The sequence below is a fragment of the Populus euphratica genome, unplaced genomic scaffold, assembly GCF_000495115.2.
Source record: "Populus euphratica unplaced genomic scaffold, PopEup_1.0 scaffold1613.1, whole genome shotgun sequence".
Lineage (NCBI taxonomy): Eukaryota > Viridiplantae > Streptophyta > Magnoliopsida > Malpighiales > Salicaceae > Populus > Populus euphratica.
In genome coordinates, this window is record NW_011501466.1 from 13,397 (window position 1) to 28,940 (window position 15,544).

Genomic DNA, 15,544 nt, shown 5'->3' on the forward strand with positions numbered 1-15,544 from the left:
ATGGTACTGTAGAGAGAAAAGAAGATAGAGAGAGCTTGAGTGAGAGTGAGTTGAGTAGAGAATAGTGTTTTCTTCTCTTATTTGTTTGTATTGTTTCTTTAATTAATTAATATGAACTAGTAGTTTCATGAATTAGGTAAGTTGCCGAATTACGTAAATTTATATGTGTTTGATTTTTAGAATTTTCTAACAATAATAAGATACTAAATAGTGAGCCCGGATATTATAATGCATCTGGTTACAAGAAAAATCTATGTAGTAACAGCAAACCAGTGAAATAGGTTTTTTTTTTTTTTTTTTTTACGGGCTTGTAAATTAGAAGGGACTTTTCGAAGCCAATATAGTTTAAGTGAGGTCAAGTAGCCATGAAAAGTATTTGCGTTTGTGAATATAGTTCAAATTTGTTTTTCAGAATATGTTTTTCTTGACTGTGTCTTAAATATGGTATTTCAGTTTGTTTTATCAATAGCATTTAATTATACGTGCTGGTTCTGAACACCAGCGATTATCTCAGCTCTATCACGGGATGGAAATTAGTGGAAAATCAAGTACCGATCACCAGACAATGGATCAGAGCCATGAAGTTTCACTTGTTAGCAATTCTTTGAAGGAGCTATTGAAAAACATGAAGATTTCCTCCCCTGCATGCTGCATCCATTGAGTCCCCGAACGGTCGCGGAAATTACATAGAAAGGCATATACACCTCGAGTAGTCTCAATAGGCCCCAATATTCACCATGGTAAGGAAAATCTAAAAGATATGGAAGAGCAGGGTAAGTGTCGAGAATTTAATTAACATTATCAAGGAGAATGAAACAGAATTACGTGATTGTTATGAAGAAACCATTAATTTTAGTTGGAAAGACTTCGCAACAATGATCTTACTGGATGTTGTCTTCATTATTATGCTCTTACTGGAGTTGAAGTACAGGAGTTTTGTTTTTAGAAACGGACGCAGTGATCGGATTTTCTATCGTCTATTTATGTACATAACGTGGTGTTGATATGCTATTGCTTGAAAATCAGCTTTCGTTCTTCATCCTCGAGAAGTTGTTTGAGCTTTTCCAGTGTAGCTGAGAATTGTACCATTATTGAGTTTGCCTGTGGGTTTCTAAGAAGTCAATGGGCTGGCTGGGTAAAGAGGACTTTTGGAAAGCAATCAATTTCTCTGGAGTCCTACATTTCGTTGACTTCCTAAAAAGGTGTCAGCAGCCACCGGCATTGTGCCGTCGTCCAGTGGAAGAAACAGCCTTTTCAAGAGCACCCACTGCAACAAAGCTCCATCAATCTGGAGTGAAGTTTAGGAATCCAGAAAAAAGCTTACTATTTCACATAAGATTCAGTTAAGGGATTCTAGAAATCCCACAACTGCAGATGGATGAAGGCGCGGAAATCTCATTCAGAAATCTCCTGGCCTCTAAGGAATGCCATCGTAGGATTGAGGATTCTTTCGTAGATGACTATATTACTTTCATTAGCTGCCTCGTCAGGGCCCCAAATGATGTGGAAATACTTGCTCGTAAATGAAATTCAAAAAATATGCTAAACAGTGACGAAGTAGTGTCAAATCTTCTTTACAGTCATGACTTCTTGTCACCACAAATAGTTTTCTTTGGGGCGTCTGCGAAGCTCTGAATTCATATTGTAGAACGCGTAGGCATAATAAGTTAATGTCCTTGAAGGCAGCATAGAAACAGAGATGCTCGTCAATAATCCGTAGTCTCTGATATTGCAGGTGGAAGTCTCCTCATTCTCACTGTAATACAAACAATGTGTTCTATCATTCAAGCAAAAACGTTATCTGCTGTATGTTAAATCATTATTTGCCTCTTGTCAGAAACAAAACAGTTTGTACGGACTCAGCACCACATGTAGTTTAAAATATATCAAAATAAATTAACTATAGAAACATTTTGGCAGGAATTTATCAACCACCGGCGGATGGTAAGGGTGGGCCTTTCCCTCCCGTGGGCTCAACAGGTTTATCTTGTTGAGTATTTGTTTTGGATCCAAGGAAGGGCCACGTGTGTGTTCAAGGAAATGCGGTCAATTTTGTTTATTTTTACTCACTTTCATCCTTATAATTTCACTGAGATATAATTTAATTCAAAATTTAAATTTAAATAAAGACCAAATAAAATATTCTTTAATTGAGATTATTAATTTCTCGGTATTAATTTATCATGTTACATATTAGTTAAGCTAGAACTATTTTTTAATTAATAGATTAAGAAAAAGTACAAGACAAGAAAAGTCTTCAGAAAAACTTCAGAATTGCACAGCTTGTGTGAGAAGCGAGAGCTCCCGAGTCTTTTCCGTTCAGAAGGCATAGATTTTTCTTGAAAGGCATTACAAAAAAAAAAAAATATTCAGAGATTGGATTCCTAACAAATATTCTTATGGTTGTTGGGATCTTATAATTGATTATTATAGAATGGATCTATATAAAACTATTATAAATATATTAAATAGGAAATACTATAGTTATATTTGTAATTTTTTTTTTTATTATTATTATATATTGCCCTATACAAAACCAATAAATTAAATCTTTCTAATTATTCTCAATTTGATTTTAATATTTTCATTTCTTTTTACTTTTGTTCTTGAAAATTTTAAATTAATGACGTGTCATATTGGAAGCGGGATATGTGTCTAGCATGACTGAAAACAACAGTTTGACATATTAAAAGTCATTTTTTACAAGATTAAGGATGACAAAATTACTCGTTTCGATAGGTATATTACGAAACCCAATCCAATACGAGCAAGTATGGAGGGCATTTTTCCCTTAATAAACAAACGAACATGGATGGGAATGCCCCATTTACTAGATGGCTGGTACTTCATTATAAGTGAGCTAATTTTTTTGCAGTGTAAAAAAATAATGCCCAAATGTTATTAGTGTAATATTATAAAAATAAAATTAAAAAAATAATTATCAACAATCAAAATATTAAAATAAAAAATAAAAAAAATCAATAAAAAAATCTAAAAAAACAAAGAACCACTAAAACAAGGTGAAGCTAACAAAGCTCATTAGTAATATCATACGAACAAGATAATCCAATTAAAAAAAAAACAAAGTTTATTTTTTAGAAAATCAAATTTTGAAGTAAAAATCAAACATGATAAAAAAATGATCTAAATAAAACCTAGACCACCAACCAAGCCTCATATCTAGATCAAAAACAAATAACATGATTGAAAGGAAAGTGAAGAAAATAACGAAGTTTATTTTCAAAATAAATAACTTTGAATGATGTAATCGGAGGAAAAATTGATATAAATTTCTATTAACTTTTCAAACTCATGACCCTAACTGATAACTAAATTGAAAGTAATGCATCTGGAAAACTATTATTTTAAAACTTGACTTGACCTAAAATGTTAACCTATGATCGAGGGCTTACACGAGCCGGGTTTCAAACTAAATTGAGGGAGAATTGATCTTGTATAAAACGATAAAAAAAAACTCGGGTTAAATAAGGGCAAATCTAGTAAAAATAGGGTCAAAACTCCTTGACGCGTTTCCTTAATAATTTTTTTATCCAAAATTATATCATTTCTATTTTATTTATAAATTAAAAAGATTTGGTTGACTTGGATTAGTTCAAGTCAACCCACTCGACCCGTGACTCGATAATTATCTCGGATTGACTGCTAGGTTGGGCATAAAACAATAATAAAAAAAAAGAAACTCAAATCCTAATAAATCAAATAGTGAATAATTAAATAATAAAAAATTCAAGGATAAAAAACTAGTAATTAAGAGAATAAAGAACTCATTTGAAGAAAACAATGAGAGGACAACCTAAAATTTTGAATTGAAGAGAAAAATTGAAAGAAAAAAAAAGATCAAATAAACAAATGAATCCAAAACAAAAAATCAAAATCAAAAGAATAAGGATCAAATTAAAAAAAATAAAGCTTATGGATCTAAGAATGAAATTGAAAACAAATTAAAATTTGATAAAAAGCTAAGAATCAAAATTAGAAATGAAAACATTGAGGGCCAAACCTAAAATGTCATCAAATTTTGAATTGAAGGGAAAAATTGAAAAGAAAAATTAAATTCATAAAAGAATCCAAAATAAAAATCAAAATCAAGAGAAAAAGGACCAAAAGTGAAAAAAATTAAAAAGAAGATCATAGATCCAAGGATAAAATTGAAAACTAATTAAAATTTGATAAAAGGGCTAAGAATCAAAATTAAAAATCAAAACATTAAGGGTCAAATTTGAAATATCATAAAATAAAAGGATAAATTTGATATAAAAATCAAAAGTCAAAGGATAGAATTGAAAAACAAATGAATCAAAATTGATACAATTAAAATAATGAAGAAAGAATGTGATAAAACTAAAAAATAACACTTTTCTAGTTTTTTCAAGGTTAAAGAGAGAGAAAAGAGGGGCAAAAGAAAAATTTTTATGGTAATTCCATAATTTACAAGACAACTACATGCCACATCATAATGAAACAAACGATAAGACGCATTGAGCGCCACCCTAAAATGAAGTGTTCTACCATTGGAAGGCACAACACTTGCTGTTAAAAAAGAACAGACATCTCTCATACGTTAGTGAATGCAATGCACATGCTAGCAGTTTCTTTCTTTCTCTCTCTTCCCCATCTATCTTTTAAGTTAGTTTATGCAAATACCTAAGTGCCTATTGATTAGTACTTAAAAGTGTATTTTTGTTAAGGTTTTATATCATCATTTTGCACTTAAAGTATCAATAACTCCTTAACTAAAGCATGTTTTATAATAACATATCTAATAATATAAGATACCTTTAATTTGTGGTAAATGTTCATTTTAAATGCAGGCCTATCATATAAATGAAAGGATTGATTGATGAGTTTAAGAACTGAAATTGAAAGGACAAAGGGATGACCAAACTTAGAAAAGAGTTGGCCACCCACTCATTAATTAGTCATCAAATTAATAGTTTTTAATTTGGCCTACAAAAGAAGGCATTTGTCATGCATTTAGGCATCTTATTCTTCATATCAAGATCATTCTTTTGCTTTCTCTCTTTGTATAACACATGGTATAACAAATGCTTGACACTTTCACAGCCCATATTGTATGGTATAACCGACACCTGAGTTATGAAAGGAACTTGATTTATTGTTAACATAAGTTATAATTATGAATGTCTAATACTATTTATAAGTATTAATATTATTCGAATAAGATAGCTAATGTAATCATGTTAACAATTTATAATCTGATTGGAACCTCCTTTATGTGTGGTTTCCAATTGAATAATAAGAGTTTATACTATACTTATTTGACATACCATTAGTGGATCCTCTAACCTTGATATTTGTTGTTATCATTGTTTAATCCTTACGTTAATCTTCAATCTCAAAATTCTCATCAACTTCTTCTTCTTCATTTTCTTTATTATTATTATTATTATTATTATTATTATTATTATTGTTATTGTTGTTGTTACTATTGTTGTTATTATTATTGTTGTATTATTGTTATCTATAATTTATACAATTAACCTCCCTATGGTTTGATCCTGGTTTTGCCGTGTTATTTATTATTTTGACACTCCTGCATTTGGAAGAAAACATCAATCTTTTAGTCGTGTCACCTATGATCCCACACAATATCAAATGAAAAAATCATAATAAAAAGATCAAAACCCTCCTCAGTCTTAGCTATAGATTATTTAATTTAAATGGTACTTTAGTAATTACATTACACTAAAAAGAAGAAAAAACCAAATATACCTCTACCCTAGTAGTTAAGAAAATTCAACTTTTAAGAGTTTTTTGATATTAAATAAAAGGTTAAAAGATTTCTCCACCTAGAATTTAATCTTGTAATTGCAAATGTTTCTTCTAGAAAGTATGATATTATCCTTAAAAGCAAGCAGGCTATAAGGCTTAAATTGTTAAAGATAAAATGGTAATTCAATTATAAAAATTCATAGTGAAATATGAGTGTATGGACAATAAAAATTCTTTTAGTTTTTATTTTAATTTCTTTTTAGATTAAGAAAAAAGAAATTGAAAAGGAGTTTCATGTATCGATATATAAAAGAAATAAATTTCCAGCCCGGATGTGCAAATATGTGAAATATAGGATAGGAAAGCAGACCTTCCCACCATATTGATACTCTTCAACTAGGAAATACGGACATGAGTTTTAGACAAAAGTGTATGATACGAACATGAGAATGCAGCAATTTGAAAATTAAAAAAAGGATAGGATATGCAGACATGAAATTTTTTAAATTATTAATCTGACATTTTAAATTTGACAATACATTAGAAAATAATAAAACGTAACAATAAAAATATAAAAAATAAAAATAACCAATTGAAATTTATATGACTATCATGTTATAAATATCTTAATGATATATTAAATTATTAAAATCGAGATCTATAAATTATAATGTTGTGCTTCATGTATAATCCATTATAAAAGAGTTAATGATAGTTTTTACATATTAATTTTATAACCATATAATAATTGATAAAAAAAATTATCACCTTTAAAATATATACAACTATATGGCCATGTATTTTTCTATATCAACACTTATAATCATAACATACTTAAAAATACATTTTTGAAAATGTTATTATTCTTAATTTATTTAATTATTTTTCCATATCCTATACATAGCAATTCCATTATTTCATACGGCCCAAGATAGATACTAAAACTATTTTGAAGCATTTGTGCCACATACCTTGGGATAATGTCTTTATATTGTTTCTTATGGACTATATTGTAATACAAATATTTTTATTGATTTTGCACTTGCATTGGATGTTCTGTTAAGGTTTGGACCTTCTGACTAATTTTATTGTCTCGAGTCAATAATCGATTGGTCAAGGCTTAATTGAGGCTACACATGTAAAAAATTACAAAGATCTAAACTTAAAAATATTAAAATTAATTTATTTATAAGACATAATTGATTAAAACAAATTACCACAAAAAATTCCCAAATTCAACAAAATCAATCTTTACAATTCAAATCTTGTCACTAGAAATAAAAAAGTAAGACTTCATATTATATTCAACCACAGCTTCTCATTCTAATTTCTATATTTGAAATTTCAGTAAAATCTTATTTACACATACTAATTAACTATTCACATTAACACCCAACAATAATATACATCGTGTTTTTAAAAATTTAAATAGCTTAGAGACAATATTTATTTTTTAAATAATTAATTAATTTTTTAGTTTTAAAGATGAGAGAGAATAACATTTCTCCGATGAAGGTTTTATATTAATGGTTAAAAATACTATTCCTAGATAAACACAATCCTTTCAATTATAATGAAAATATGACTAGTGGAAGAGACGGTAATCCTCTACTTAGGATTTTCTACCATGTCAAGGTTGCTAACTTGGTTAGCAATAACTCTTAAAGTTGCATAAATTGAACCAATATTTTGTTTGTAGCCATTAAAGGTTTTCTAAAACCTTGAAATCCCTACTCTAATTTGACATTTAACCTCAAATATTTGAGTGAATCTTGAGTAGAATTTGATATCTAAAAGATCTATTATATGTTTTATAAATCAATTCCAACATCCATCACTCAAACACATTTTACTCTTCGTCCCCCTTTCACACTCTAACTCAATCTCTTTTTGCATCAACTTATTTTCTTTCCATTTATTTCTTAAACTTTATTTAATTCCTCCCTTCATCATTTTCATTTTAACATATTACCTCTTATTTTATTCTACGGCACGTTCTATCTCAATTATTATTAAATTCATCATAAAAAAGAACTAACTAAGAATTAATTTAGAATTTTACTTTATTATTTAAATTAAAGATGATGATGGTGTCAATCTTCAAAAATAAAGATAAATGATAACAATTACTATTAGTAGCTATTATTTGAAGCGTAACAATGAAGTATTTCCCCTTTTTTATCTTAGTGACATTTCACGGTATTAGTGTTGCATAATTAAAGTTTAAACTTATAGGGCAACCACGAAAAGAAATATAAATGAATTTGAGATTTGTGGAAGGAGTTAATCTCACTGCTTCTTCTCTTTCTATTTCAAGATATAGTGGAATAAATTCCACCACGCACACCTTAGACAGGATGAATATTTGCCTATCTAACTTTTTCAAGAAAAATGAAGCAATACTAGGGCTCCTCCACAAAAAGTTAAAGTATAAGTTGGTCTTTTTATCTCTTCTTTTTGGCATCTCGTGTTGCCTGGAGAATCACTAGGCAAGAACTACTAGTCAGCTAGTCTATGCATTTAGAAACTTGGTGTCGGCCATTTTTATAGTCTGGTGCCTAAAAATATATGCAGATGTATTTAAAGCTCTTTCAAGAGTATCATCAGAAGCAAATGATATATATATATCTGTGTGTGTGTAGCAAAGATATTTTAGAATATCTCAAATTTGCACCTAGTTTGAAAAGGATTAAAACAATCATATTAGCAAGATGGTTACAGCGTTTTCCTTTTTGTTTTAACAAATAAACTTATGTTCTTTTATAAATACAATATTTTTATTTTGGTGCGTGATTAATGAAATTTCCATTTTAATCATGATCAGTTGAAAAGTGAAGATTAATATAAGAGAACTCTAAAAATAAATTAAAGGAGCAAGTTCTTGAAGATGATTTTGTGCACTTAAATTGTTAGAGTAGCTATTTTTATCTACTGCAACAATCAATATATACACATCTTGTCTGGAAAGCTATATCATGCATGTTTTTTTCCATTTATTTGTTATTGATTTCATTTTTCTTTTTCACAATTTTAAGGGAAGTGTGGTTGGTCATTCTTAGTTCATGAGATGTCTCGAGGTTGTAGATCATCGGGGACTTTTGAGGAGTAACAAGTTGGTGTTTAATGTTAATGGTTTGGTCTTCTTTTGATTGCGTGCTTTTTATGCTCAATTGGTTGTTGCCTTAAACTCATGTCATGCATGAATTTTTATGATGTTACTTATCTGTATGTGACCTTAGTAGCGCCAATTTTGATAATTACATAAAATCATGTCTTTTGGTTTTAAACTTTGATTTCTAAAATCATGAGTTTGTTGTTGTGTTATTTTTTTTTTCTTATTACATGATTATCATGATTATGTTGGTATTTCTTGTTGAATCTAGGCCAAAATCATTTTTAAGTTAGAGTATATTTGTTTTTGTGGTAGAAAATATGGTTATAGGTTGACAAAAGTGATTTTTGAAAACTCATCTTTTTGTATGGTTGCTTTATGTAAATTATGTGTCTAGTTAAAATTATGGTTTAAATTGCTTTTCATAAAAAATATATAATTAGTGTTTGGTTAAAACTATAATTGAAATTATGATTAGACATAAAATGACCAAATAAAACATTAATTTTTTCAATACATGACATTGAACTATTAATACTTAATTATGATTAACTACTACTAGGGCTAAAAGTCCTACAGTTCTCCCCTCAAACTTTAAGCAATTTTATCTTGAACATAATTCATATGCGAAGTACTATTACCTCTATATGTTTGTGATCATGGAACAACATCACGTAAACAATCTTGAGGCACGAAATCATGATGACGTTCAAATTCATTAAAATCAACATCCTATATAGACTTCCTTCTTATGTAGTTATAAAGAGCTATTGATGCAATAATAATGTGCACCCGTGTCTTATACGGAAATATTGACATGTTTTGCAAAATTCTTCATCTTTTTTCAATACCCCAAAAGTTCGCTCAAATACATATATAAATGAATTACCAAATACGTTATATAATGAAAATGAAAAGATAAATTGTAGCAAAAAATAAGTCCCTGGTGACACAAGAATTGTTAGTGAAAAACTTAGTTGCTAGCGACACAGGAATTGTCGCTTGTGACATATAAATCATGAGTGAAAAACTAAGTCACTGTTGACTCAAAAATCATCGACGAAAACAAATTCCATGGCTGACATATGGAATCGTCAGTGAACACAATCCACTATTGAATAAGCAATCATAAATAAAAATTGAATTGTTGGTGACCCAAAAATCATTGACAAAGACAAATTTCATGGCTGACACATGAAATTGTTAATGAACACAATTCATGGTTGATTTAGAAATCATTAACGAAAACTGAGTCATTAACGACCTAGAAATTGTCAACAAAAAAAATTTTCATAACTAACACATGGAATCATCAACGAACACAATCCACTATTGACTTAGAAATCATCAACAAAAACTAAGTCATTGCCGACCTAAAAATCAATGACAAAAACAAATTCCATGCTAACACATGGAATTGTAAGTGAACACAATCCATAATTGACTCATAAATTTTCAATGAAAATTGAGTCACTATTGACCCAGAAATCATTAATAAAATCTATGTCATTGTTGATTCAGAAATCACTAGCAATGATTGAGTTATTTTTGGTTCACTTTCTCTCTAGGCTAAGTGTAAGGTCCACGCTAAGCTTTCCCCCTACCTAGTTGGACATAAAACATCTCCAAATCACATCCAATTTATCATAAAGTCATCAAGCAATACATAACCATGTCTCAACATGTATATTTTTCAAAGGTTCTCCTAACTATCACTTCAAGACTAAAACCTAGTGTTTCCATAATCATGCATTACATGTCTTTAATTTCATCATGCCAATTCATAAACGTAATTTAATAGTCAATTCACATTACACAAGAGTTCCATTTCCAACCTATGCCTTGTTTCTATAGGGTTACTCGTCATGCAAGGTTTCCTCTATGTTTCATCTTCTTGGCTGAACATTGTAGTCTATTTCTTTCAAATTTTCACATTTATATTATCATTCTAACAAGATCATGTTCCAACAATATGTCATAATCATACATTCATTCACTTGGTTCATAATCATACAAGTTCATTCATCACATAAAAAAAATCATGGCATTAACATGGTATAATTTTTGTTTTAGCTCTAGCACACCTATAAAGGTTTAAAAACATCATAATTTCGCATATATTATCACTTCATTTCACTTTCACACAAGTTCTTCAAATCATATATGCAAAAATCAAGACATTAACATAAGCATGAATTCTATTTTGGTTCAAACATGTTCATAGGAGTTTAACAAGATCACAATTCATGCATTTCATCATTTCATTTCATAATCTATCCATCCCTTCAAGTTGGTCAACCCTCCTTTAGGTTTATACATTCAAAATCATTTATGTTCATTCATATTTCTTTTGTAGGAGTTTGCACTTGTGTTCATTCGTTTATTATTCTACTTAGATTCTTCCATTTAACTTCTTAATCTTGAGTTAAAATGTAAGAAACCTAATCTTTCATTTTGAGTTTTCTCCTTCTCTTTTGTTTGAAATTTTGAGGTAACAACCATGTAGAAAAGTGATACTACTTTTACCTCATGATTCTAACAAATCTTAGGAAAGGTCTTTGGTGATTTTGTTCTTCTTTCCCTCTCGGTTTTCTTTTTCTCCTCTTCTCTTGTTGCACCAGTCAGCCCCCTATGTTTTTCCTTCTTCCATGGCTTTGACTATATTTCTTTTCTCAAACACATAAGAAAGATAGCATGTAGTTGGGTTTAGGTGAGTTTTTCTCTTAGAGAGAGGAGTTGTTGCAGCTAGGGCTATAGTCAGTTATAGGGGAGATAAAAAGTTATCTCTTTTTCCTCCCCAACATTTATACTCATCTTAAATGAGATGAAGGTGTTCTGGTGCTAGTCATCCTTGCTTTTTTCCCTCTCTTAGTGTATTTTAGGGCTAGTTTTATCCCCCACAATCCTCACCTAAAGTAGGTTGGTTTTTCAACCCTCAATTCCTACTTTGAACAAATCAACCTACACCATTTACTTATTTTGGTTTTTACATATGCCATTTGTGAGAATCACCGTCACCTACAAACATAAGAAAAAAAACAAAATAATTGTTTTTTTCTTTTCTCTTTTTTAGATGTGGTTTTTTCTTGCTCTTGATGTGTTGGTTGTCATTTAATTGTTTGGCTGGATTGTGAGAGTCAACCTGGTTCAAATTTTCTACCGTGGGGTTTAATCGAGGAAAGAGAGTTGATCTGTCATGGTGGCTTGTTCGCTTTACGGGTGGAAGCTTAAAGGCTATGGATAGGAGATAAGCGATGTTTCAAGGCTATTTTATAAGGTTTGAGAGTGGATTGGTGGGTTGACTTAGGGAAACCTACCACCACTTATGGTGTTAAGGCTGAGAGAGGGACAAACGACTTTTAATTGGAAGGCTTGTGTGGAGTGAGGGTGGCTAGTGATGGGGGCTTTTGGGACAGAGGGCTGGTCTGGTTCTCGGTGGGGTAGAAGGCTATAGGTATAGCTTATGGTTAAAGATGTGGTGGCTCAAAGGTATTGGTCAGCTAGAATGGTTGTAGGTTGTTGGGGAAAGTGGTGGTTAGTTCATTGGTTGTTGGGGAAAGTTGAGGTCAACGACAATGATGGATGATTTAAGGTTAGGGAAGGGATTTATGGTCGTTTTTTTGCTAGTTTTCTACTTTCTCTTTGCCTCTCGTCTGGTTGGCGACTAGTCTAGGTATAATGGGTTTAAGGTTTTTGTGTTATGTGGGTATAGGGAGAGTATGTATTAATACATTTTTTTTCTCTCCTAAAATTGCTCCCCCCCCTTTATATATGGTATAACCACATATTTATAGGTAAATAAAATTATATTGTTTGAAGGCAAAGCAAACCAAGATCAACTATTAGATTTCAATAATGAATCTTAACCATTCATTTGATAACTAGGAGATAAAGCAAAGAAAAAATGAACCCTTGGATTAAGAAAATGATTGCAAACCATTAGATTAAAAAAATGGGTTGCTTGGTAAATAGACTTTTGATTAGTACTTAAAAGTGCATTTTTATCAAGGTTTTATATCATCATTTTGCACTTGAAGTATCAATAACTCCTTAACTAAAACATGTTTTCTAATAATTTATCTAATAATATAAGATACCTTTAATTTGTGGTAAATGTTCATTTTAAATGCAGGCCTATCACATAAATGAAAGGATTGATTGATGAATTTAAGAACTGAAATTGAAAGGATAAAGAGATGGCCAAACTTAGAAAAGAGATGTTGGTGCAATCCAAACCGGAACACTGTTCGGTAATTAGGTCATATTTGGAGCTATAGATCTCAGATTTAGGTCTACTTTATATGGATGGAAAGGTAAGACATAGGTCTACAACTTTCATATGGAGCCCAAGATCTAAAAAGGCCATTATCAAGTCCAAATTGTAGCAACAACAAAGAAGCCCGAATCTTTTAATTCCAAATTGTAGCAACAACAAAGAAGCCCGAATCTGTCCTCCAGCCCGAGCACTGTTCAGTATTTTGGCCATATCTCGAGTTCTAGAAGTCGAAATGAGCTGAATGTTTTACACAAGAAAGCTGAGACAATTGCCTACAACTTTTATGTTTCGAGTGGCTCCAATTTTGATGCTATTAATGACGTTTTGGGCAGACAAGAGAATATAAGGATTGTCACCAAGTCAAGAGTTGGCCACCCACTCATCAATTAGTCATCAAATCAATAGTTCCCAATTTTGGCCTATAAAAGGAGGCATTTGCCATGCATTTAGGCATCTTGGTCTCTAGATGAAAATCATGCTCTTCCTTTCTCTCTTTGTATTTTTTGTAATGTTTATGCTTTGCTTTCATTAATATCAAGTTTATGCCTTTCATTTCCTTTCATTTACTTAGTTAACTTTTATCTTATTTATGTTCTTATTTTGTTTATTTATTTTTCTTTCTTTCATAATGTCTAGCTAAGTTTATTATGTCAAGGTGAAAAGGTTACACTAATGGTGTAAGAATAAGTATAGTATAAACTTAATATGGACTTTAATGTTTGATACTAACATGTTTTGTATTTGTTATTTTGTTCACTCTTTAATACTTTGCTTGTTAAATGACTAATCTTGATTTATGTTGTATAACAATTGGTACAACAAATGCTTAGCACTTTCATAGCCCATAATGTATGGTATAACCGACACCTAAGCTATGAAAGGAACTTAATTTGTTGTTAACATAAGTTATAATCATGAATGCTTGACGACATTTACAAGTATTAGCATTAATTGAATAAGATGACTAATGTAATCATATTAACAATCTATGATCTGATTGGAATCTCCTTTGTGTGTGGTTTCTAATTGAATAATAAGAGTTTATACTATACTTGTTTGACATACTATAAGTGGATCCTCTAACCTTGACATTGTTTGTTATCATTGTTTAATCCTTACGTTAATTTTCCATCTCAAAGTTCTCATCAATTTTTCTTCTTCTTCTTCTTCTTCTTTATTATTATTATTATTATTATTATTATTATTACTACTACTACTACTACTACTATTACTTCTACTACTACTGCTACTACTACTAGTATTATTAGTATTGTTATTGCTATTATTATTATTATTGTTGTTATTGTTACTATTATTGTTGTTTATAATTGTTGTTTATAATTTATACAATTAACCTCCCTGTGGTTCAACCCCGGTCTTGCCGGGTCATTTATTACTTCGACACTCCTGCACTTGGGATAAGACATCAGTCTTTTAGTCGTGTCAACTTTCAATTTTCAAATTGGTCCTCTGATTTCCATAATTATAAATAAATCACTAAAAATTAAATTCATTTTTTCATTTTCTTCTCTCTCTCTCTCTCTCTCTTCTTTGATTTTAAATTCTTTGAAAAAACATTGAAAACAAGGCAAATATGTCAAGAACATAATTTTTTGGTTTCTTTGTTATTTTTTCTATTTTTGGTATTTTTCTTGAAAAATGTTTCAAAAATAGGGTAAAAATTAGATAGCAACAAATGTCTTCTCTTTACAATAGTTATAGAGCAAAAACTTGTTAAGTGCATTACATAGTAAATTTGTAAAGATAAATGAATTATTTTTCCAAAACCAATAATCTCAAAGCTTTTACTTTAGCTGACCCAAAACTTTGTCTTCATAACAATCCCTTTCAACCAAAACTATGATCAAATTATTTATAGCTCGGTTAACCTAAAATCTCGATCTAGGAAATCCATTTAACCAAAACTCCAATCTTTGTTTATAGCACAGTCAACCTAAAATCCAAATCTGGTTATTCCCTTTAACCAGAACCAAAATCTTTGTTTGCATCTTTGCTAACCTAAGATCTCAATCTAGCAATTTTCTTTAACTAAAATTAAAATCTTAAAGACATTTCTATTAACCTAAGATCCCAATCTAATGATCATTTTTATCTAAAATCATAATCTTTGTCTCTAGCTAACTTGAGACCCCAATTTAGGGATCCCCTTTAACCAAAAACTAAATCTCTGTTGATATAACCATAAGATTGATGTCTTCTTCCAAGTGTAGAACTGTCGAAGTAATAAATAACCCGACAAAACCAAGAACGAACCACAGGGAGATTAATATATAAATTATTGACACGACCAAAAGATTGATGTCTTCTTCCAAGTGTAAGAGTGTTGAAGTAATAAATAACCTGGCAAGACCGGGGTTGAACCACTGAAAGGTTAATTGTAT

General features: G+C 30.2%; 1 long non-coding RNA gene across 1 annotated transcript; it reads right to left on the bottom strand.

Moving 5' to 3' along the window:
* Positions 1 to 442: 442 nt before the first annotated feature.
* Positions 443 to 720, bottom strand: LOC105117930 (uncharacterized). The gene is made up of 2 exons (XR_840836.1): positions 565 to 720; positions 443 to 509 (listed from the first exon to the last, which is right to left on the bottom strand). It is a non-coding gene; the product is annotated as an uncharacterized LOC105117930 (long non-coding RNA).
* Positions 721 to 15,544: the final 14,824 nt, after the last annotated feature.